Source organism: Ambystoma mexicanum, chromosome 4p (genome assembly GCF_040938575.1).
Source record: "Ambystoma mexicanum isolate Mex_15411 chromosome 4p, UKY_AmexF1_1, whole genome shotgun sequence".
NCBI classification, from domain to species: domain Eukaryota; kingdom Metazoa; phylum Chordata; class Amphibia; order Caudata; family Ambystomatidae; genus Ambystoma; species Ambystoma mexicanum.
The window spans coordinates 309,814,489-309,835,928 of record NC_090927.1 but is presented as its reverse complement, the minus strand read 5'-3'; the positions used below and the strand labels follow the sequence as shown (position 1 = coordinate 309,835,928).

General features: G+C 45.8%; 1 protein-coding gene across 4 annotated transcripts in view; it reads right to left on the bottom strand.

Moving 5' to 3' along the window:
- Window positions 1-21,440, bottom strand: part of ATAD2B (ATPase family AAA domain containing 2B) — a 3,113,054-nt gene that overhangs the window by 1,947,841 nt on the left and 1,143,773 nt on the right. The gene's annotated exons all lie outside the window — the stretch shown is intronic.

Sequence of the window (21,440 nt, the reverse complement as noted above, 5' to 3'; positions counted from 1 at the left end):
TACCCAAACAGCCCCTAACTGGGGCTTTTGGGCATGCTCCAAGTGGCATGATGCCTGCTTCCGGGGCTGCTGGGCCTGGTCTGGTCTTCCGGGGGCAGGCATCATGACATTACCTGGTAGCTGTGGCTGAGCAGTCAGACTTCTCTCAAGAAGAGTTAGGCAGTATGCAAAGTATACACAATAGGCACTCAGACACACCAATACAAGCAAACACTGACCAGAGCTTTGGTATCAAAGTATATAATTATTTATTTAAAAACACACTGTTTGAAACACTTCAGCACTCTTGTTGTAAAATATTCTAAACACAGTTACTATTGTAAGATATACACTCCTTTTTCCTTATCAGATAAGTCTCAGTAAAACACCACTTATTTTCATACAGAGGTGAGCGCTTAACTAGATGGCACTCCAATAAGTTTGTGAGAAAGGGAGGGAAAAAGAGAGAATATGGAAAGGTACACCACTCTAAGATTTAGGAACACGGTTAGCAAGGCAGAAGAGCAAAAGTCACTGGTGAGCCAAAGTCCAAAGGCTGGGCCCACTCTTAGAGAGAGCAGAGCACAAATGCGCCCAAGATCACACAGTTACACTAGGCTTAGAAAGTCTTGCAGAGAGTTCAAAAAGAGTTGAGAGGCTTAGGAAAGTTTAGCCAGGGTGTCCCAGGCTAACCCAGGTTCAAAAGCCGGGGGCTAAATCTACCCCGTACAGTCGGTAGCAAGGGAAGCCTGGCGGGACACGGTACCTTAAGTGGGAAGGATCCTCCAACGGTGGCAGTTGTTCCTGGCAGTGGGTGCAAGTCGCGTCGTCGTCCAGGGGAAGAGAAGATCTCGACTTGGAGGAAAGATGAAGGTCGTTGCACTACCAGGGAAGAAACCAGCTGTGGAGTTTTCCGGTTAAAGGTGGTACCTTTGTTCGCGGTCGTGGTAAAACGTGGTATCCCGGTTGTCCGGGTGCTTGGCACAGGCAAGGCGGCCACGAGGTACGTCGGGAAGGCGAAAAGATGGTGAAACTGGTTATCCCCACCAGTAAAAGGAAGAAGACTCTCCGGCGGGAGATCTCCTCTGTCGTTGGGTAAAGTGGTGAGACGGTCCAGCAGGGCTCCACCGGTGGTGGCATCGTGGCAGGTCGGCTCAGCTTCTCCCTCGTCGGATTCTTAGGTCCTGTGGCGACTTCTCAAGTCCCAGTCCCCAAAGCCCTGCTTTTATGCAGAAAACCCCCATTCACTCAGCCTAGCTGTCACTCAAACATGCTAAGTGGTGAGCCAGCCGGCTCACCACTTGGGCCAATCAGGACGGAGTGCGACTTGAGTTGCCTAGGCAACTCAGTCCAGGGTGCCTAAATCCCCCTCCACCCCTCCCAAGTACCCCAGACAGAGTGGCACCACTTTGGAGGGCTTCTGTGGAGAAGCCCGCCAAAAAGTGGAACAAAGGGCTCGACTTGGGTTGGAGTCACAGAGGAGAACACAAACGCCATTTTTGAATCAAGTTTTGGCAAAAAATACAAACCGGAGAATTAATATTAATTAAATAAACCGGCAGTATGTTCGAGGCTACCGTAAATAATTAAATAAAGATAGTAGCCTAAAACAATGGGAAACCCCATAGGAAAATATTTGTGGTTGAATATAAAAAGTAGTATCCACTGCCACCAGCCAAAACTCGATCAGGGGGGACGGAGACGTGCCCCCTCGACTAACATACCCCGGGGCAAATGAATTGCCCCAGCCAGTACGTCCACAATATGATGGTTTTTACTGGTTCTGTTCAGAATTTAAGACTAGTAAAGTCAATGGTGACTTTACATGCCCTGGGAGACAGTAGTCAGTCCCAGGGTATGGAGTCTATACTGGGGGGGTCACTATGACACCCCTATGTTACTGCACTGAGGGTGCTGTGTAACACACATCACAAAAACACATGAAGCCCTATGGAGTAAAAGACCCCATAGCCCATTAAACACATCTAGATTCAAAGAAACACACTCAAATCATGCCCAAGAGTGAGGGTAAAAGATTCTCACTCTTGGCAGGAGAAAAAAAAATAAACCCCAAAAATCCAGCAAAGCTGCTGGGGGACTCACTAGGTTAGGAAATTCAGCCTAAACAGATAATTCTCCCTAACAAAGGTCGATCTGTCTTCTGTCCAAACTAATCAGACCTTCCAGGATATTGCAGCACACAAAAGCTGATTATGTGGCAGACAATTGCACTTCTGCAGCATTATGGAGCACTTTCAAATGCATGGGTGGCGATTATTGTGGGATGTCATTGCCTCCATTTCTCAGGGTAGCTGTGTTGGTGGAGCTACTGATAATGCTGAGGCCGTAGGCGATGGTGTTGGATGAACTCGCAGCAAGGCATCCAGTGTTGGTTGTGGGGTGGGTGCTCCTCTACAGAACAAGATGGGGGTGTTGATAGAGCTAGCACTGAGGGCACGAGTGGCAATGATTGTGGGAGGGACATTTCTGCTGAGAGAATGATTTGTGAGTGTGGTGCTGCCTCTGCAGTCCAGGGCAGTGATGTTGGTTCGGCCAGTGCTACTGCTGAGGGCATGGTTTATGATGGTGGCACGGCCATGGAGGGCAAGATTGGTAGAGGCGGTGATGTTTGCAAGGTCCTGGGTGGTGGTGGTAGTTGCACTGGGCCTAAGGTGGTGGTGGTGGTTTTGCTATGAGTGGGACCAGTGCTGCCACTGAGGTGCTGGCTGGTGGTGCTGCCTCTGCAGCCTTGAGTGGTGGTGTTAATGGAGCCAGTTCTGACATTGTGGGCGACGGTGAAGTGCAAGAGGGAGGGTGTGTGTGCTGGTGTGAAGTACTGTGTGCAAGAGAGTTGGTGAAGCTGTATGTGATGATGACACATAAAGGGTATGTAGAAGGACGTGAGTGGGTGAACATGCATGCTCACACCAGGAACAAGAGTGCATGCAAGTTTATGAGAGGTTGAGTGCTCAAGCAAGTGTGTGAGAGACTGGCCCAACATACATACTCTCTCCCCCTTGCACTCAGTGTGAGAGTACTGTGTTTGTAAGTGTACATGATGGAAGAGACACAGGGGTCAGAATAAAGACAAGGGAAAGAAGGCAGATGGTGTTCAGATTAGCAACGGGGAGAAGTACAGTGAAAGTGTGCCAAAAATGTTGACGGGGAAGCAAGAGGAATATGGCACAGTGAAAAGAGAAATGGCACAGGTAAACGGGTGTGACGAGGGGGCTACGGAAATGGCACAGTGAGGAAGGAACAAAGAAATTGTTGGCAATAGGATGGGCAGGCCTGGGGAGGGGGTGCTCACATGAGATGATTTTGATTTGTACCGCGCTCCAAACATACTTCACTGTATACAGGCGCAGATCGAAAAAGAGACCTCAGAGTAAGGCATGAATGTCTCAAACATAAACCCTCCCTAAATTGGCTGATTTCTATTTAAACAGGAAAGTTTTAAGTGCCTTCCGGGAACCCAGACAGTGACTGGCAAGACCTAATCTCCAAAGGTAGTTAATTCCATAGTTTGGGTCCATAGACCCCCCCCCCCCAAACCTCCAATCGCCTCTGGAGAGACACACTGTGCAGGGAATGCTCAGCAACAACTGGTCCCCTCAGCGCAACACTCTTGCGGGGTGGTGTCTGCAAATTTTACCACTGAGGTACTCCGGGGTCTGCCCATTTACACACTTAGAAATTAGGCAGGAATGCCCATCATCAAGTTGTTGCAATAGTCCAGGTGATTATTTGTCATGTCCCCCCACCCCCCAATAGCTGTGTGGTCTTCCACAGGAAGGAATGGTAGCACGCTCCTGAGCAATCGCAGTGAATAGTAAACTGCCTTAACCTTGGCCCCCACCTGAGCTTCACATCCTAGGTTCTCCTGCCACACACAGCCCAGATTCTTAATGTTTGAGGCATATTGTAGCTTCTCACCAAGGATGCTTGGGGTAAGGGATTCCCTAGCATTCAGGACTCGCTGCTTGAGGCTGAACAAATAACTTGGTTTTTGCTGCGTTGAGCTGCAGTTGATTTGCCATCCATTTATTAATGTCTACAAGACATTAATAAACTTTGATGAAGGCGTCCTCCATGTCATCTGTGTTAATATAGATTTGAGTGTCATTGGCATATGAGTGGTAACTCAACCCATGACACCTCACAATATTTAGAACCGGGCGCATGTACAGGTTAAAAATCAATAGGGACAAAGAAGATCCCTGTGGAACTCCACACCTCAAAACAATAGGTTCGGCGGTGTACCTCCTGCCCCCCCAAATGTCACCCGCTGGGATCTGTCTGCCAGGAAAGACCTAAACCATTTAATGGCCTGTTCGGAGATCTTACCAACTCTGCTTAGACGATCTAATAGGACTCCGTGATTGACAGTGTTGAAAGCCGCAGATAGGTCCAACATCAAGAAGAGTGTTAACCAACCACCATCCGCAAACTCCAACAAGTCGCCGTGTACTACCAGCAAAGCTATCTCGGTTCCATGCTTTAGATGAAATCCTGACTGGAATTCGTCAAGCAGTACCTCTTTTTCCACAAAAGTTTGAAGTTGGGAAGTGACCACTTTCTCCAACACTTTGGCTGGCCACGATAAGCCAGCAACCGGCCGAGAGTTTTTTTTAGAACAGCTGGATCCAGATTCGATTTTTTGTAATAGTGGTATGACTATCAGGAACCTGGCCATGTGTCAGAGATTTGTTTACAAAGGTGGTCATAAAGGGTGTTATGTTTTGGGCCATATGCCTGGCAGTGCAGGCAGGAAACACAAATGCTAGGTTATTGGTTGGCTTGAGGTTCGATATGAGGGAATATACCAGTTTCTCAGTCACTGGTCAGAAATCAATGCTCCCCTCAGCCCCAACAGCTTAAATGGTGCTACAACCAGTGGGTTTGAGGGCCCTAATCCCCCCCCCAACCGATGCCCCATTACTCTTCTGCATTGCTTCAATCTTTTCCTTGAAAAAGAGATTGAAAGCGTTGGCCTATGTCTGTGAGGGACCAAGAGATGCTGCTATACAGTTTGGCATGCAGAAGTTAGAAACCATTATTGGCGTTGTCTGCTAACTTACTTTTTCTCCATAATTTGTTAGTTTGCTGCATCTGCTTTCGAAGTGGGACCAGCGTATGGGTAAACCAAGGCTTAGAGACCCTAGTGCATCCTTGGGTCACAAGGGGGCATATTTGGAACAAATCCCTTCCAATATTGAGGTGCCCGTGTTAAAATATTCCTCGCTTGGCAACATGTCGACACTTGCCAACCTCATCTGTACTTCTTCGCTTGGAATCTTAGCTCGATAAACTTTACGAGTAAGGGCAGATGGTCTGGCAGTTACCTCCCCGTCCACTTTCCTCCTGTAGCTAGGTCAAACACTGGGGCATAATGGTCGGACCAGAAGACAGGGACAGTCTTGTTAAATACTACAGACCTCCCCCTGGCCGACACCAGATCCAAGCAGTGCCCACTGACATGCGATGGGATGGAAGCACAAAGGGGCAGGGGAAGGGAGAGGCACAGTAAGGTGTCAGGGAAGAAGGTGCCAAAACATGGAAAAGGGTGGCCAAATAAAGGATGGGGCAACAAAGTGAATGGACAACACAGACAATCTGGGGATCAGGGTGCATCTGATAGTAAGGAGTATGCAGGAGAAGGTGCTAGCGAGAGGGTATGACTAAAGATGATGTGAGGGTGTGTGGTTGCATGCTAGGCAGCGTTCGCAAGAATGCATGTAAAAGAAAGTGTGCATGTAAGGGTGCGAATATGTACATGCAATGTTGGTGTGGCATTGTGGGATATATTTACCCACTCAGCAGTACTTCCCCCCACATCACCAAGCTGCGCATCATCAGTCACCGGAAAAATGGCTGGGCTGGCACTGTGAGCACCATGGCCTCATAACTGCATTTTGCAGCGACAAAAAGATGGCTGCACCATCTTGCCAAGCACATATTGGGCAGGATGGAACAAGGGGGCACACTGAGGAAGCATGCCAGTGTGTTCTTACATATACAAAAGAAATAGAGTGAAAAAGCAGCGCTGCTTTGCTGCAGCCCAAAGTTCCCTGGAAAAAGGCAATTATTGACATTTAAAAATGATGCCGCTCTGATGCTCTTTTTCGTCTGATTCCTTATCACAATATTTTATTAATAAGACCTTGCCATGCTTATCTACATTCACATTGTGCTTCGGCAAAACCAAGCATGACCAATGAATGACAGGCTGTCAAGCCAAATCTGAAAAAGGCCCAAAGAAACTTCAGTTTCCACCGCATGGGAAAAGCTTCACTTTTTGCATTACAAAGTGGCAAGTATCAGTAATTCAAAGAAACTCCAGCTCTGGGCTATGTCAGTCTCAGTGCATCTTGGTTCAAGCAAAACTGCGGACTACCAGAAACTAACTAGGGCTGCAAAACAATATTGGCAAGGCAGCTCGGGGAAAAAAAACAAATTTGAAAGATAAATCCCATCAACATTTGCTCCACATGTGTAAAAATGGGTTTTGCAAACTAAAGAAGAAAAAAAAAGCCAGTTGAACAAAAACTTCTCCTTGCTTAGCAATGTGAAAGGGGATTGTGCTGTGAAGATACATGTATTAGATGGTTCTATTCAGCAGGTTTTCTTCCAATTCTGAGCCAAAAATAAATCAAATTAAATCAAACTGCAGTGGCTGCATGGGGGTATGTCAGCCCAGAAACAGGTTTCTGATAAGGATACCAGAAACAAAAGGGAACCACCATAAACATCCAGGACACCCAAGTGATAATTGCTATGTTGGACAGACTGTTGGTTGTGCTCCAGCCCCGTACAATAGAATTCTAGCACACTAAAGTGCAAAGTGAAAATTCACACCACCTTGTGATTTCCACCAGAAGCTTCAAAGAACATTTCCATGACAACCTTGGACTGAGGGGTTAGCTTGGGAATCTATGCCCAAATATGGGGAACAAAAGAGCCCATCTGTTTCTAGAGACTATTTTATAAATAAACTTTGAAGATTTTTATCTCTGCAGCAGGACTTTGCAAAAATGTGAAAATGTCACTGTTTAAATGTGATTTTGTGGTTTATAATTTAAGACATTGTAGCATTCACTGATCCCTTGGGAATAGAAATGGTAGAGTATTATAAGGAAAGTATCCATGATGGCATTGCAAATTTTAATACTTACATGCCTAATGATAATCCACACCGATGTATAAAGTTATAGAATTTTAAGTCATATAATTCTCACCGAAAAGAGCGAAAAACTGGTAGAAGGGCAAAACAAGGTCCCACAACCATGAGAATTGGACTGCTATGCTCTACATAAAATATATAATCTGCCCATATGATTTGTTATCGTGCTACAACTGTACAAATGTGTGAATTCTGTTAGGACAGATTTTTGGCAAAAAGGACTGTGGGAAGGCTTTGTACATCGTAAACTACAACCCCTAAACTGAGTCAATCCTAGAGGAGGCAACCAACATTGATTGTCCAATCCAGTTGTTTAGAGGCGTGTTTAGCTAGGCCTTCCCCATCATATAGTCTATGATGTCACTATGCATTATAAATAAGAGCCCTGTAAAGACTGGAGGGGGGTGTCTGTACTTTTGCTCTCTATATGGTAGAGGAGAGGCACAGAGGAACCCAGCCAAGATTCTCTATTATTGGTACGTGGTCGAGCAATCAAGGCCTAGCTTCTCAGAAGGTGATGCAGGCTGGTTCTTAAGTACAGTGTAGGCCCCAAGCCCCCACAAAGGAATGTCCGCACACTATATTAGTTAAAACGCAGTCTTTATAGAATATTCAAGGTTATGTACAATATTGCGATAACTCACTTTGTACTCGGTTATCTATAATAGCAAATATACAGTTCTATGTGGTACGGCAATTACTATTAGATCTCTTTAAAGTGCATCAACTGTATGGTTAAATGTCCCAAATCAGTTTGTAAAGGAAACCAACAATAGATCTAAGAGGAAAGCAGTTGGTTAGAACAATTGGCAGAATACTGGCCCCGTTTACCTAGACACAGTTCTGTGTGGCGATCCCCCCACCTGGGCAACCTGTAAAATAAAGATATATCACAAGCCCAGTCCATATATTTTTCACAAGAATCTTTCCAATAGTTCAGCAATCCCAAAGTACCCGACAAGGAACTCTACAACAACAGGTAGAGTTCCTTGTCGGGAAATCGACGGCCCTTCTTCAGTGCACTCCCTTTAAGGCAGGCGCTACGGGTCGTCGAACGTCCGGCGATGAACACGGTGAACTACGGCAGTGAAGTGGCAGCTTTGTTCCTAGCGTTGCTCATCAACGGGAAGCATAGACGTCCTGCAAGGAAGAGGCATGCGGGGCACCTCGATGTCAATAGTTCTGGACCGCAAAGAGTTTGAAGAACTGTGGCCCAGCAAGGGCGTCAAGTCGTCGGCGTCTCTGTGGTCTTTGGGTGGCGGGAAACCCACCGGCGGATGCTCCTCGGCTCGTCGACAGCCTGGCCTTCTCCGGCGGGTTAAGGCGACGGTGGCGGACAACAGTCCGGGCGCTTCTCTTTGGGATTCCACGGCGGTCTCCGGTCGTCAGCCTGTCGTAGGTCTCTCTACCAGGCAGCTTTGGCAAAGATCAGCTGGTGCACGATGGTCCCTTGTAGCTCGGGAAGAGGGTGCCTTAGCAGGTCCTCACTTGGTCAATCCTTGGAGACACAGCAGCTTTCAGATTGATGAAGAAGGGCAACAGCAATTCTCTTCCAGCAGGGCTTCAAGGTCAAGCTTCAGTTTCACTCCAGTTACTCTTCATAGTTTGGACTTCAGCTTCTGAGCATGAACTCTAGCAGTGAGAGGCCCCGAGATATACTAGTTGATCTCCCATTCATTCTGCTGGGTCACACTCAGGCAACCAATCGGTCTAAAGGGCATTCATGCAGGCAGGCAGCCAATCAGGTGCATAGTGCATTCAGGCCATTCACTTTTCTCCAGACACTCGCAACAAGTTATGTGTATTGGGACAAGTGCCCAGCCATTCAACACTCCACACTGCATTCATACCAGTTTCGGGCAGGGCTGTCTCAGTCATTGGGCCTGATTACACGGTAGGCGGTAAGGGATTACCGGCACCGGTAAGGGCACCGGTACCGGTAATCCCTTACCGCCCTACTACGAGGTCCATTAGCGGGTCCCGTCCCTAACGCCTAGTTTTACCAGGCGTTATGGAAGGGACCCGTTGAGGGACTTCAGAGCTAATAACGGTACCGCAAATTGCGGTACCGTTATTAGCTCCATCCCCATTCCATTGAGCCCTATGGGGGCTCGAATGGGGAATGGTTGCCAGAATGGGGAGTTACCGGGTCCTCCAAGGTCGGAATGACCTGGTAAGTCCCTATTCCGGGAACACGGCCACAGAATGCGGTAAGGGGGTAGCCATGGCGCTAATAGCGCCATGACTACCGCCTACCATGTAATGAGGCCCATTGTGTCAAACACCAGATACTAGACATCCACAACACAGAATGCATATTCGTCACACACTCCATTCACCCAGGTCACACCCACAGGGCGTACCCACAACATACAGTCGCTGGGAAGGCTCCAGCCAGTCTGGTCGGCACTTCCCCACACTACCATATATGGAACTTCTACCCAACAGCCAGTCAGGGGGAAGGGACCGAGTCAGGGCTTCCCGGGACTTTGGGAAGATCAAGGTAACAGGCGATGGAAGACAAGAGGCCATGGGGGCCATCTGGTCTTCATCAGGAATCTACTCATTCCAATGACAGGGTCTGGGCATCCCAAAATGGAGGACGCGCAGGGTACCAGTCAATTCAGCATGGAGCTGCCACCAGCCCGTACCCTGCTCCGTGGGCCATACACAGGTGCCCAAAAACATACACTGGGGCACAGGGTTGTACCCCAACCCACGGGTGCCATAAGGGGATCCCATGGGTTGGTTCACCAAAACTAACAGAGCTGCACCGCCAGGAGTCCCACATGAACTCCTGAGCGGGAAACGTGACAGAACACACAATAAACAGTAAAGGACAAGGATATGGAGGCCCTGTCCCTCCGATGCATTTCCAGCATCACAAGCCCCTAGCAGAACTTGAGACAGATACCGCTCCTGAATTCCTGCGCTGCCTTCCTGATCTCCATTCATCTTGCTGATTCCAGATTTACCCTACAGGGCCAAAGCATTGCAGACCCTACTCCAGAGCCCACTGCAAAACCCAAGCATAGCGGATTCCTACTCCAGAAAGGCCATTGATCCAGAAAAAACCCACAAATATCCCAGTAACAAAAAGGGGAAAGCAGTGGTAACTTTTGCATCTATCCTGAAATCAGATCAGCTTGCGGCCCACTAACTGCATGCATGCTACAATCCTGCCATTGAGCTGACCTTCAGTATCCAGTGACCAGAATTGCCCAGCTGTTTGCTTTAAGGTGCGCCCGCCATGTGGCGACCAGACCCTGTCAACAGTCCAAAAATCCCAAAAACTCAAAAGTACACTGAGTATAATCCCCACCCCAAAGAAACGCATAGCTTATCTTGCTTTGCCTTTATCCTTATCCCACTCTCTAAGCAGTCAGATTTATACCCTGGTAACTTGTTGAAACTGCTAGAATTATCAGCGTACCTGTCCTAGACTTTCTAAGGTATTAGCGCCATCTCTTTTATTAATTTTGTCTTGTGTAAATTATAAACCCTTAGTTATATTTTGAATAATCAAACTAATTTCCAGTTAAGGTTGAGTGCTGGGGTGACCAAGGTTGACCTTGCGAATCAACCTTGGAGCTTACTGCGTTCTTCTTTAACAATATAGTCTAGTTAATTTAGTTTAAGTCAAATTTGCCTTGCTTTCCAAACCGATGTTTTCACTTTTAGCTGCTCTAGTTTCCTAAAACCGAACCTCACTCTACCTTCCAAATCTCTCTCAATTCACCAGCTAGAGACCTATTTTCACCACTATATTGTCCCTGTGATATATATCTATTCCCCAGCCCAAAATCCGCATTGCAAATCAGAGTATTTCACCTGTTTTTCATAGAAACCGTTTATGGCATTTTAAACGGGAATTAGGTAAATTGCTTGTCATTTGGCTGCACCATGTTTTAACTTTTCACTCATTTTCGAATTGTATGCTTCTTGCTGATCCATTGTGTTGTGGTTACCAGTGATATAACAGATGCTATTGTGATAAAACATAAGTATATTATAATTTAACCACAAATTCATTAATTATTTGTAAAATTAGAGTGTTATTTGAGGCCTTTGCAAAGGGTTTAAAATCTTATTTTATGAGGGAAGGTCTGATTTGGATTCTGTTTCCTGCTTCTTATTCCTGACTACCTACTGCTTCTTTTTATCCACCGCAAATTTGATTAATTGTGGGTTGAGGGAACATTGCTGGGGGAAACCTTAACTTGGCTACTATCTCTCCTAATTCAAAAAGTACTCCTATTCATTTGTGCTGTGTATATGTTCTACTAGAAGGTTAACCAAGTGCATTGCTTACATTTCTATTACAATTATCACCCGATGGGTGATTGCCGCTCCATATCAAAAACTATGATTTTTTTTAATTTTAAAAATAAAATATTTTATTTTCACCAAACCGGCCTGGTTCCTGGTCCATTGTGACCCAGGGTATTTGAAAAAGGGGGTGTGATACGAGTTGTGTACCATCTCAAATTGAATCCGCATAAAATAAAGAGAAAGGCATTTCAGTTGAGCGCTACATCCTAGGCTGAGACCAAGGTGTGTGTCGCCTGATTGAAATCCTTAACAGCATCAGAATAGATACACGGAGGAAAGGTGGCAAATGGCGGCTCATAATAGCAACGGGTAGGAGCACAGGAAACTGCAGCAAAAATGAGTAAGGCTTTTAAAAAAAGACAATGAAAAATTAAAGGGTGAAGGATGAAAAGTGCAACAATAGCAGGCAAACAAAGGGGTGAAGAGAGAGCAACAGGTTTAGCAGATAGAGGAATACACGCAAGTTACCAGCACTATGATCTACAGGCCTGGGACTGGTTGCTCACCTTTGACCAGGGTCTAACAAAGGGTCTGCTGATAACATAGGCAAAGCAGATTCAAGGCCAGATTGATTAATTTCAGGTATTTTATGCGAGTTGTTGACGTTTACTGTTCCGTTGGCAGCCATTCCTTAGTATTTGGAATAGCATGATGCCTTAATGCTGGCAAGTGTGTGAGATTTAAGCAATATGAAGGGCATTTTCTCCATAAACTCATACTCTGATCTTAAAGAAGCTTTCACTTGCTTCATTGGTGTAATCATTTATAGGCGTCTTTTCCAAGATGAACACATTACATGTTACAAACCATGGGGATTTCAAACTGGAATATGCCCAAGATAGATAGATAAATAATGTTGCCTTTATATAGCGCTATGAACCCTCAGGCATCTGAGCACTGCTTATTATTTCCCACGGTGTGTGGTGCTCATTTAATAACCTCTGAAGGATGAAAGGCTGAGTTTGGCCCTGCTGGGATTCGAACCTGCGTCGGCAGGCTCTGTGCTGGCTAAGATGTTGGAGACTGGAATATGCCCAAGATGTTGTAAAGGTGCCAGAGACCTTCCTGTGGCAGATTAACCATTTCAAAGGTTTGGGTCCATAGAACTGCCTTTACGATTACATGAAGTAGTTCTGCATTTCAAATGAAGAAAGGTGGGCAAGTTGCTCAAAACGGCAAGCAATTGTTAAACACTTGCTCTCATTGCAGACACTTGCTCTCCTCTCCACCAGGCAGACACCCGCTCTCCAGGCAACCAGCTGGAGGGGAACGTTGTTTGATGTGTAGATTTTCGCAGCAATCAAAATATCTTTAGCTGGAATAGCAGCAAACAGCCGACTGCACGATTTTATTGCAAATCGCAAAATCGCTATAAAATGGAAGATCTGACTAATCTGACCTGACCCTACCACAACCAAAAATAACTAAGGCACAGGAGAATTACTCCCTTCTCCTGTGGGGTGATTTTTCAGTAAGTTCACTTCAATAAAGTAGTCTTAGACAGTTCTTAGTGACTACTTTTACCTAGTCGTTTAGCTCAGATATTGGGCTCTTCAATTTTTCACTGGTGCAGATTGTAAACTGGTTCTGTTTCTTTTGTTTTTTCCTTTAATCTTGCAACCTTGGTTGCTTTTTATTCCCTTTTTTCCTTGGAACCACTCTGCTCTTTTCTCATTAATCCAATGTGTGACTCATTATTCAGTGTCCAGTCCTCTTTTTCACTAGGTCTAATGTCCATTTCTCTCTCTCTCTCTTATTCCGAGTTTCTTTCTCTTGGTGTCTGACACGTAGGAAGATTCCGCTACTCAGTCAGCTACGAGTATGAGTGTTCCAGTAATTACTCTCACTTTTCTTCACTACTGGGTCATCACTGGGAGCTCCTCACTGATGAGGCCCAACGAGGCCGAAACATGTTTGGGGATCCTTCTTTTCTCCTGCAGAAGGGATGTGACCAATCGGTTTGAGCTGGACTGCTCCTGTTGGGGTGGAACCAAGCCTGATTTGCATATGGTATTTCCCCTTTTGTAAAGGCTTGGCAGGCGAAGAGCGATGGTTTGGAGGGTTGTCCAGAGCAATGCCAGAGGTTAAGATTAATTCTAAACCTTCTAGCCATCGCCTCTTGCTTTGTTGAAAACCCATACCCCTGCCCGGGCCACAGGCGGTTGCTGCTAGGCCCTGTGCTTCTCTGCCAAGTCGCAGTCCACAGTCAGAACTGAGGCCAGTTTCCACCACAAGTCTATAGCTGGAGCCACAACTGCTTGCTCTTTGGGAGACTTCATCCAGAATGTTTGTCAGCTCAAATTGCACTTTGGGTCTAGAAGATGGCTGACAACCCTAGGGTATCACCCAATTTCCCCATCAGGCTTTGAAGAGGCCGGACTACTTAACCTGCGTAGGCTCAGGGAACATATCGAACTCCTGAAAAGTGTGTAGACTACTCACTTCTTGTAAGTCAGCTGCAAGAGTCACCAATCCACCTTTCTCTTCATACTTCATAAGCAAAGTCTATAATTTCTCTGTGGCACAAAGGCTCCAACTCAGGGGTCACCCTCCATCATACATTTTTCAAACAGAGACAAAGGCGCCCAGAGGGCGGGGTACATACTCCCATGGAATCTCTGCACAAAAGGTTCCTATAGGTCCACTCAGACAGATGTCGGAAGATGGACCGGTGTGGCCCTGAAAAGGATCCACGCCTGTTGTGGCAGTGGATGATGCCAACGGTATACGGTTGTGTGTTTCTGCCAAAAGACTACTGGCTTGTCTGAGCTTGAGGAACTCAAACAGTGCCTGCACCAAAGCCCCTGTCAAATAGGTCTACCCACTTTAGCCGAAAGGCCTCCCATTCCTCTGGTTTGGATGACTGTGTGGGAACCTGTGGATGTCTGTACCTTTCTTGAAAACGAAGAATATTTATATTTTAAAGAGCAGCCTAGTGAATGTGAACCCTTGTGGACCGGCGACGATCTTATGGTGAGACGACCAAGGCAACCTGAAACAGGTTCATCTGACGCCCTGCTTCTCGTGGAGAAAGGTAGATAGTTTTGCTGCACACTCACTTAATGCCTTGGGGTGAGACTGGTCCTGCATATCATGATCTTCTCTGAGGTAATGCAGGCAGAATCGGTGAGTATCGGAGCAAGGCAATTGATACCCACAGTTAATGCAGGGCCTAAAATCCGAGGTCTTCGACGGATTCAGAATGGCACAAAACTAAACAGAATAAACTTCAAACAAAGCAGTGTTCCTCAAGCAAGCAGCATGCGTGGAAAAAAGGTAACATGGGTGCAGCACCTCAACATATACTAGCCCCCATTGTCATGTCTGGCGCAGCGCGCATAGAGCGAAGCCGATGCAAAGTCATGCTGAGCAGCCTGGTGGTGGAAAAGTGTCAAAAGAGTAGCTGCCCTGAGAGCTAGATATCGGAGGAGGAATCCGTGGGAGGCAGGAATCCATTAGATAGGCTACTCTATTACAGTGTTTGCTTTTTGGATTGGTGTACTTTCTTCTAGGAAATCCTGTTCCTTTTAATGGGCAGTAGCTCATTAAACTACATTAAGGAACCCATTTCAGCTATAAAAGAGCTGAACTGCTTCCTTATTTGCCTTTCTTTCACAATGGTATATTGTAGTTTTAAGGGGGTGTATCCCCTTCTTCTAACACATGCTACGATTCAGAAACACATATAAGGCCTTTTTTCCCCATGGCTTAAAAAAGTGTTCCTTTCCCCTCTGAATTATTTGAGGATGGTGTTGATGGCACGGTTTCGATGCCGGGAGCTCCTTGGGCAATTTTGTGCGTCTTGCTTTTGTTTTCCTCTATTGGCTGTTATTGGCACCTTATATTTCCTAGTTTCTGATGATTTTTTTGATGGCGCAGTGTTCAGTATTTGTCTTTTGCACAGAATTCATCTATTTTAATCTTTACTATGGAAGTCGACATTTGCTTTGGGCTTGACCGCTTCCAATTTTGTGCAGCCTTGTGGACGCAAGGAGGTGTCTGCACATCACGACTAGATGTGTGCCCTACAGAGCTGTCGTCCAGCTGCGAGAAAACACTTAATGTTTCCTTCATTTGTTGCTCTTTGGTATCACTCTCGAGACCAATGAGTCTCCTTGACCTAGATAACTTCTGCCGTAGTTGAAAGATCGCCCCGGGGATCCCTTGAACGACACCTATTGTACGCACGGTGCATGTCCTTCCAAGGCAACTTTGTATTACAAGACAGGCAGAATTTAATGGGGTTCAGTCTCCATGGGTGCCAAGGAGTAAATGCAAGCTATTTAATGTGTAGTTCTGTTGAAATAGAGGTATTCTTCAAAGGGCCGAGCGCATGGAAATCTAAGTCCCCTCACTCTCATTGCTGTGCAACTTTTGGTGTAGTGCTGAGCACAATCCTCGGTTCTGCTGCTTTTCTCGACGCCGGAAAAGTTAGTTGTTTTGGCCTAATTTTTCCATCAAGCTTCCATCAGAAATGCTCAATACATTTCACCTGTACATGTATGAGAACAAACCAATGGCGTAAAAAAAAAGATCGGACAATGTGGACGTATGAATGATCAAGGGTATCTGAACACGTAGGACCTATCCCTATCACTAGATAGTGCAGCAGGAACAGCAATGTCGACGCTCCCTTTTAGAAGTGGTTAGGACAGTTTTTCTGAAGTCCAACTAAGGGCTTAGTAAAACCATTCAACTGAGACAGTAAAAGACTCCACTCTTAGTACAAGGCTGTACCACAGGAGTATATTTTAGCATAGACCGAGCAGCCAGGCTTATCTTAGGAGGGAGAGAGGGCTGTAGGAAGGTAAATAGAACCTGTAGTATACCAAGGATTCAATAAAAACACGTACAACCAGACGTATTAGACACAAATAAAGGTCTATTATAAATACAGGTGGGGTAAGTACTGGTCAGAGTGATAAACACATTTATAAAAACACACCACAATGCTTGAAGGTACACAGACCAAAGCATAAACCTTCTTCAGAACACTAACAGTATTTCTATGCAAGTCAGACTGATCATACACATTTAGTATACGCCACACCTAGTCATGGGGAGTAAAAACCATGTGTTACTTTCTAATTACTTTCAGTAATACAAGTAGGAGACCCTGTCAGTTATGCAGTGGCACTCAGCAAATTAATCACATCATCAACCAACCCTGTTTACAGGATACTTTTCTGAATAGTAGAACACAGATTCAAGGAACAGAAAACACCTACTACTTTTATGATAACACACAGCTATACTAGATGAGTAAGACCTTTATGATGTAATACACAGTTACAGTTGCTTTTCAGCTCAGTGCAACACAGTCTAAGATAAGCAAGAACGCTTTACAATAATTTAGGATTGCACCAGGCAGACCTAGGTCAGTTAAACCTAAAGAACCCTTTTTAAGAACGGCACACAGCTATTCTAGGCAGGTGTAATGATGTAATATACTATAACTGCTGCTTTTCAGGTCAGTGGAACACAGACTGAGGTAGGCAATAACTAACTTATTTTAGGATGGCACAGAGCTAACTCAAAGTCAGTAAAACCCATATTCTTTTTAAAAAGGAGATACCCACAACTTTAAGGCAAGTATAACCTAAGGCAGACTTATTCTAAACAGAACAGCAAGTTAGAGGAAGCAAGACCCAATTAGAGCACTCATACATTTATATCCTAACATGAATAGTAAAGTGAAGCCAACAGCATTACCTTTGAGGAAGAGGCACACCTAATTCACAGGTGAGTAAAATAACCTTACATATACATTTCAGAATGGCACAACACACATTCAAGGTAAGTAAGAACTGTTGTAACTATTCACTCTGAGTTACAGTTACCAACTAACTCCTTCACAAGTAAGTACACTTTATAACACTGGATATAAATTTCAAGGCACAATCGTTTTCTTATCCATTCCTTCCCTATTCTATTGCATGAGTTCTCTCAGAGGCAGAAGAGGGACCCCAATGGTCGAGGTGCCAGCTGTAGACTGGGTGATGGAATATGGTCCCAGGTATTTGGGATTAAAAGTTCGAGGTCCTCTGAGTGATAAGTGCCTGGTAGCCAGCCAGACTTGGTCCCCAATCTGGTACTGAGGAGCCTCACTTCGATGCCGATCAGCACTTTTCTTGTATCTTTTCTTGGCTTGTTGTAAATGTTCAGTTGCTTCTTTGAAGGCTTTGGTAATTGCGGTATGCAGCTGGTCCACTGCGGGTGTTCCGAGATCATGAGGTGGATCCAGGTCAGAGGTTCGAGGGTGAAGCCCATATAAAGTGTAAAAAGGACTTTGCCCAGTTCCAGAGTGCACAGAATTATTATATGCATATTCAGCTATCCAAAGAATGTCTTTGCAGTTACTTTCAGATTGTTGCAGCATACAACGTAAATATTGTTCGAGAGTCTGGTTTGTTCTTTCTGTTTGACCATTGGTCTGGGGGTGATGACTGGTTGATAGTCTTACACCGATTTGTGCCAATTGACAACATCTATGCCAAAAGTGGGAAATAAATTGGCTTCCTCGATCTGAAATCAGCACAGACGGAAATCCGTGTAACCGGACAACATTTTCAAGGAATTCTTTAGCTACAACCGAAGCTGAAGGTAAACCTTTTAATGGAATGAAGTGTGCCATCTTGGAGAATAAATCCACAATAACAAGAATAGTGTTATATCCTGAACAGGGGGGTAAATCCGTAATAAAATCCAATGACAGGGTGTGCCAGAGCGATGGTGGAATGTCTAACGGTTGAAGAAGACCGGCTGGTCTTTTCTTTTGGCCTTTATTTTGGGCGCACACACCACAGGACATCACAAATGATTTTACATCTTTTCTGTTGGGTCCAGGAGTTGTTTAACTCTAGTTTGGATATTTTCTAGCGATTGTGAAGAAGTCATACCTAAGATCCTCTGTTCGGGAATTATCGGCACAGGCTCTGAATTAGTGACTGTGTCCCCCATTCCAATTCGGGATAGAGCATCCGCTTTGCCATTCTTACAGCCAGGACGGTAGGTGATTATGAAATCAAATTCAGCAAAAAACAGAGCCCAACAGAGCTGTCGAGATGACTGAGCCTTGGCGGTTTTCAAGTACTGTAAATTCCGATGGTCGGTGATCACCGTGATGGTATGTCTTGCGCCAAGGAGATAATGTCGCCAGACCTTAAAAGCAGATTTAATCGCTAACAGTTCTTTGTCCATGATGGCGTAGTTAATCTCGGGAGCCGAGAATTTTCTGGACCAGAACGCAACGGGATGCAGTTGGTTAGTCTCTGGGTCCCTTTGAGAAAGGACAGCTCCCATAGCTAGACTGGATGCGTCGGTTTCGACGATATAAGGGAGATCCGGGCGCGGGTGTTTCAATACGGGTGCAGAAGTAAATTTAGCTTTTAGTTCTTGAAAGGCTTGCTCAGCTTCTTTAGACCATTCAAAACGTTTATTTTTAATTAAGAGTGCAGTGATGGGTTGAACCACCCGTGAAAATTCCGGAATGAACCTGCGATAAAAATTGGCAAAGCCAAGCATGCTTTGAACACCTTTTACAGAGCTGGGTGATGGCCATTTGAGGATAGCATCCACTTTTCGTGAGTCCATGTGGACTCCTTTAGGTGTCAGGATAAAACCTAGAAATTCGACTTCCGTGACATGGAAAACACATTTTTCAAGTTTAGCAAATAGTTTGTGTTGGCGCAATTTCTCGAGGACTGCCCTGACATGGTTTCGATGATCAGATTCTGAAGAGGAGTATACAAGAATGTCATCGATGTATACGATAACACAAACATCGATGAGTTCCCGGAGGACATCGTTCATGAAATATTGGAAGGCAGCCGGTGCATTGCACAGTCCAAAAGGCATAACCTGGTACTCGAACAACCCATATTTAAAGCGGAAGGCAGTTTTCCATTCATCGCCTTCTTTGATTCGCACTAGATGGTAAGCCCCCCGGAGATCTAGCTTGGTGTATATGCAGGCATCTTTCACTTGGTCAAGGAGTTCAGGGATCAAAGGCAAAGGGTATCTGTTTTTGACAGTTATCTGGTTCAGTGCGCGGTAGTCTATACAAGTTCTGAGATCGCCTTCTTTTTTTAGTACGAAGAATAAAGCCGAGGATGCAGGAGACTTAGACGGGCAAATAAAACCATTGGCTAAGTACTGGTCCAGATATTGTCGTAAATGAAGATTCTCGGGCTCGGTAAGGGCATAGATCCTGCTGCAAGGGGGTGTTGCACCGGGTAGCAGATCTATCTAGAAATCGTATGACCTGTGGGGCGGTAGAGTATTGGCCTGTTCCTTTTGGAAGACGTCTTGAAACTCTTGGTACTCTGGCGGTATTTGCAAACTGACAGGAGTTACGGTAGCTAGGCCAATGCTTGTATTTCGTGGATAGCAGGTTTGTACACACTCTGGAAAGGTTATCCTCTTTGCTCGCCAATCAATTTGAGGATTGTGTGTTTCCAACCAAGGGATTCCTAGAATTACTTGAAATTGCGGAGCCTTGATTACGTCAAACACCATTGCCTTCCGATGCCCGTCTTGACCCAGCAATGTCACTTCCGTGGTGGAGTGAGTTACCGGCCCAGAGGCGATTTCGGTTCCATCCACAGTGGTGATGACATCTTTATTGGTTTTAGGGCAAAGAGGGAGGTTCATCCTAGAAGCCAATTCACGATCCACGTAGTTTCCTATAGCCCCACTATCGATGTATGCCTTAATTGCATGCAACCGTTCAGGCTGCTTTGGATTAACGAGGACCATTGGCATGGTGAAGTGCGAGTTCAAAGAGTTGGTTTTTAAGCTCGGCAAGCGGACCTCTACGCTTGTCGGGCGTGACGTTTCCCGGCTCAGATTCTACAAGATCTTTATCCGTGGCTCCTACCGCCTTTTTGGGCGGTTTTACAGGGCAGTCTCGTAAGAAGTGTCCTGAAGTTCCACAGTAGAGGCACAATTGCATTTGCCGTCTTCTTTCACGCTCCCTTTGGGTCAAAGGTCCCTTGACTACTCCAATCTGCATAGGTTCAGTAGCATCGACACCCTTGGGGTGAACCTGGGCTTTGGCAAAAACCCGGGTTTCAAACCTGGACCGATCTGCTTTTCTGTTTTGAAGCCTGTGATCCAGTTGGACCACTAAGTCAATATAGTCCGAGCAGTCCAGGGGTGGATTTACGACCTGGGCCAAGACATCTTTAAGTTCTCCACGTAGACCTCGATGGAATAGCGTAATTCTCTTATCCTCGGGCCATCTTGTTTCCACAACTAACCTATTGAAGGTCGCAATGTAAGCTAAGAGGTCCAGATTACCCTGTCGTAGAGATAGGAGTTCGTTGTCCAGGGCCTGTCCCTGAGAATGCCTCGCAAAAAGTCTTTCCATACTTATCTGGAAGGCTTGAAAGTTCTGAAGGATCGGGTCGTCTTGAGTAACCAATGGGATTGACCAATCAGCTGCGCTGCCGCTGAGATAAGAAAGTACAAAGGCTACCTTGGTTTGGTCATTCGGGAAGGCTCCAGGTCTGCAGAGGAAATGCAATCGGCATTGATTCATAAATACTGCAAATCTTTTGAGATCTCCAGCAAATCGTTCAGGCGAGACCAGTGGCAGGTTTCCAGGTAGATTGATTTGCACAGGATTAGTTGACGCCACGGGGGTGAAACTACCCCCTGAACTTGGTAGCGGAGTTTGACCAGCTTGACGCTGCAACAGCTGGCGGGCAAGATCATCAGTTCGTTCCTTTGACACAATTAACTCCCTCCTGAGGGCATTCGTCTCCTGGCGAGCGGAATGAACTCCGGCCCGTAATTCCCATAATAGCTGGGCCAGCTGGTCTGTCTCGGAAGTTTCCATGGCGCCTGGGTAGGAAGTTATTGGTAGGCTTCGCGTTCTGTAACGCTCACCCGATTCCCACGGAGGCGCCGACCCGTTCTGGACTGCTACAACTCCTTCCACGGT